The following is a 4,387-nucleotide window of genomic DNA, read 5'->3' as shown; positions in this document are numbered from 1 at the left end:
TTAAATATTTATATAATAAACATTTCTATATTTCTCCGAGAAAATATTAAAATTGACAAGATTGTTATTGACCATTGAATTATGCAAATTAATTTTTCCAATCAATTTATACATTTAACTAGATTTTTTCTTCTCAAACAACTAATAATAGATCATAAGTTTATGTATTTATGCAAATCTATTAAAATGTATATGCAAAAAGAAAAAAATTACTTGCATATTGTATTATATTATACATTATTATACATTTTGAGGAATAAAACATTTTTTTAATAATAAAAATTTTCAATATTAAAATCTCAATTCCATAATATTCCTATCATAGTTTTTGTTTCCTTACAATTTCTCAAAAATATACGGAATGCAGAAAAACACGAAATATTTATACGATATTCGAAGAATAAATCAAATATTCCGAGCTCCATTTTTTTTAGTCACAAATCAGTTTTAAATCAGCTTTAAATAATTCACTTCTACAAGATTTTTATTCTCCAATTTCATTTTTTTCTTTTTCATTTCCATTTTCTAATTTCTTCTCGTTCGCCAAAAGAAATCCCTTGCCATCTTCCCTGTCCAACGAATCCCTGTCCGAAAAACGATCGTCGACTCGTTCTTTTGTCCGCGTATACCTACGTAGTACAATTTGACGCGAGGCCAGAGCTCGAGAAGGAAGGCCTGGAGTGTGTGTATGCGCGCTTGTAAAAGTGCATGCGTCGTCGTACCTTTCGAGGGTGTTAATGCGTACGGAGGCGGGTTTCTCTCCTCTCTTTCTCGGTTTCGCCTCTTTCCACGATCCCTCCACCCGTCTCGCCCGCCCGCCCTCTCGGCCACTCTTCCATCCTTCCTGCTCTCTTCCTCGTCCCGCTCGAGCGTGGTGCGCGCGCGCGGCCACTGGTTTGTTTTGGTTCACCGAGTGTCGAGTGTGTCGAGCGCGAGCGTCGTGCGTATGTTAAGTGAAGGCGAAGCGCGACAACCGGCGCGAAGGCGCCTGCGCAACAGCGAGCGGATAACGCCAACCGCGAATAATGTTAACAGCCGTTAGTTGGAGGAGCGCGGTCGTCTCACCGTGCGATCGAGGTTGAGGTTTCTCTGTTTTGAAAATAGGGTGCATAGTATGCTACGGTCCGAATCGGGAGACTATACAAGGAAAGATAAAGTTGGAGATTTTTATTAATTTTCCTCGACAATTTTAATGTATCGAGGAATAGAGATAGATACAGAAGATGATTGAATTAATTTGTAGATAATACGAGAATTGGAAAACGAGTTAGGAGAATCCTTTCGATGTTTTTATTTTCTGAGAACGGTGGAAGAGCGAAGATTCACTCTTTTATCATCGAAGATTGAAATTTGTTGCGATTGATTATTATCGCCGTTTGTAACGAAGATTTAATTTATTGACCGCAAAAAATGTTCTATTATAACGATATTTCCAAGATAATAATACATCACGATGCGATTAAAGTCATTTCATTAAAAAGATTACGTAGACTCTTGAATAAAAACCTTTATCACGTAGCAACGAGTATATTGTTACGTTTAATTTCCCGAGCGTAACTCATAATATAATAGCGTAATAACAAACCACTGCTCCGTTATCCCATTTACATGATAGCGTTCGAACGATCAATAAAGTAGTCTCGAGACTTCCATCCTTGAAAAACCAGATTCATTGGAGAATCCTAAACGCAAAATCATAGGCATCCTCAAATTTCTGGATACCGATATCTAGAGCATCGTCGCGTTAAATACGATCCTACTATCATAATCTGATCTCGCCTCGTCAACTTCTGTTCATTATGCATCCCCACACACGAATCAACGTGCCGTCGTAAATCAACAGATTTTTCAAAAGAACGTTTCGCAGCGTGAATTATATCGGGGCTCGCGTCTCGAGGATCGCCACACATCTATTATCGGGCCCCTTATCGAACCGCTTCGCCTAGTCGGTGGTGAATTTATTTCGCGGCCATGTTTCACCATCCTTATTTACGAGCCCGTGTTCCATGGGCCTGTTCGATCCACTTGTTTCTCGACCCCCCGAGCACGAAACTCTCCGCGAGAGACTCGTCTTTATCCGAAGAGAAAATTGAGAAGATCTGTATCACGCTTCGATATTGTTTCGCTCCGCGTTGCACAAATTCTGCTTTGTTTCGCACCATTTTGACAATGCTCTGCGCAATGCACTGCTTCGATTCCGTTCGGATTCCGTTCCGATCCGTATTCAAATTCGTTCAGTGGACTCTGATAGTGTTTGATAATACTTTGCGCAGTAATATTCGGAGCAAAACGAATCTGAATAGAGCGAATCTCGTCGAAATACGACACAACAAAAATCGGAGAAAAAAAAGAGAAAGAAAAGGAAATAGTAATAATATCTCTTATTTGGACTCGTTTTTCTCCCGTATTTATCGAAGAGTAATATAGATTCTGAAATTCGATTTTGACGTTCTTCGTCCCAAAAAACAATGGACTCTGTTCTCGCGTAACAGAGGAGGCTGAAAAATCGGTCGAAAAACACGAATCCTGTTTCCCGCCACGGGGGCCCTCGCCACGAGGACGTGTTGATTTAACGGAACAAACGCGGCGTATCGGGGCGGACCTGTTCCCCTCACGTGGGCAGAGAGAGAGCACGGCGGGCATCTCGCGGAGAGGAACGGCGCAGAAATCGGGTGATCGGGTTCCTTGAACCGTGGACGTGCGCTATAGGTGGCTGGTCGCGGTGTTGCCCGTGCAATTCGGTTCCGTGAACCCCGGGACCAGTTTAATCCGCGTCCAATCTGAGGCCGCGGTTCTCCGAATCGAAGAATGAGTTGTCGGTAGCGCGTCTCTCGGCGCCAACGCGCGCGCGTTCCTCTCTTGCCCGTCCACTTCTTTCTCCGCTCCGCCGACAGATGTTCCGCTTCTTTTTTCCACCGATGCCTTTTTCCTGCTGCTCGATCGAGTTAATTGTCCGGGGATTAGCATCGAGAAGCGATACCATCCAAGGTCGCTCTTTACCTCGCTTTAGATTGGAATTTTAAACGTTTTTCGACGTTTCGAATCGAGTCTTTTAAATTTCTTTCTTTCTTTTTCTTTTTTTTTTGTACGTGTGTCAGTACAAGTAGGATTCGAATTTTTAGCTTTCTTTTTTCGAATAGATTTTAAAATTTAAATTTGAAAAATAAATTTGAAAAGATGGATCAAACGATAAATTAATTCCTTCTCGTTCGATTTTGATTCTCGTCTATACTTTTTTGTGCGAAAATAGATCATAAATTAGATTACGAATTAAACGGGATAGAAATTAGCCTTATGTATCTCGATGAAGCCTTATCTCTGAACAATCGAACTTATATATCGCGCGATTGATTCGAAACGATATCGGGGATCTCGTTCGCTTAACGAACCGGAGGAAGAGGAAATTCGATAAACGGCGGTGGTAAAGGATAATTGCAGCCACGGTTGCGGAAAAACATCAAACCTCTCTCCTCCCCTACTACTCTCCCTCCCCCTACCCCTCCCCTATCGAGGCAATTCTTCGGTGGAAAGTGGCAGAAGCCAACAGTGGTCGGCCCTTAATAGCGGATCCCGATAGGAAACTGCACGCTCGCGAAACCCAGCCACGTAACAGCCAATTTCTAAGAGCGTAACTAAGCGAGGTCGAGGCGGTCATTTTGTGTATATATATCCTCCACACACACACACACACACACATCCTCACGTCATCGAAACTGTTCGGGTATACTACGCGGGGATCCGGCGATCGTTCCAAGTACGTCGAACCCTCCTTTATGCTCACGGCTGCGTAGATATATACCTGAATCCCCAAAAGGATTCGGATCCACGGTGAGGAACAGGTGTCAAGAGGCAACCGGTGGGGAGGGAGGGGGAGAAAGATAGATNCGAGACGCTTCTCCCGATCTTCGATGCGTCGGCAGAAGCAGAGGCGGACCTCGATCTGGATCGAATTTTTTTAATTTGAAAAGAGTTACGCTAGAAAGAGAGATGCACGAGGTTGTCTTTCGTACAATTTCAATCGTTTTAACTCGAGGCAATGCTGCTCTTATTGCCACGCTCCTCTACTTGTTGCGCGAACGTAGTATACGCGCAACCGTTCAAATTAACACGCTCGACCGTTACACGAGAACCGTCTCGCTAAATCTGAGTCCTAACCAACCGCGCGGCCGGCCCGGGCCGAGCCATTGCTGCGAAAAGGAGCCGGCAATTTCCCCGATGAAAGGGGGCGAGAGAAAGACAGGGAGAGATAGAGAGAGAGAGAGAGAGAGAAAAATGCACGTGTGCATCTCTCTGTGCACCCTATAGCGATCCTATAGTTGCAGTGGCGCGTAGAAGGGAGGAGGATGCCGCTTTTTCCAGCTTGAATAATGCCCGGCCAGGTCTATTG

At 43.7% G+C, this 4,387-nt stretch overlaps 1 long non-coding RNA gene across 1 annotated transcript; it reads right to left on the bottom strand.

Annotated features, from left to right (window-relative positions):
• Positions 1-508: 508 nt before the first annotated feature.
• LOC116184867 lies at positions 509-2,266 on the bottom strand. Its single transcript, XR_004151906.1, has 2 exons — positions 723-2,266; positions 509-675 (listed from the first exon to the last, which is right to left on the bottom strand). It is a non-coding gene; the product is annotated as an uncharacterized LOC116184867 (long non-coding RNA).
• Positions 2,267-4,387: the final 2,121 nt, after the last annotated feature.

This window comes from Apis dorsata, unplaced genomic scaffold (genome assembly GCF_000469605.1).
Source record: "Apis dorsata unplaced genomic scaffold, Apis dorsata 1.3 scaffold_61, whole genome shotgun sequence".
Taxonomy (NCBI): Eukaryota; Metazoa; Arthropoda; class Insecta; order Hymenoptera; family Apidae; genus Apis; species Apis dorsata.
Note: the sequence above shows the minus strand (reverse complement) of the source record. Positions and strands in the feature narration are given on the sequence as shown.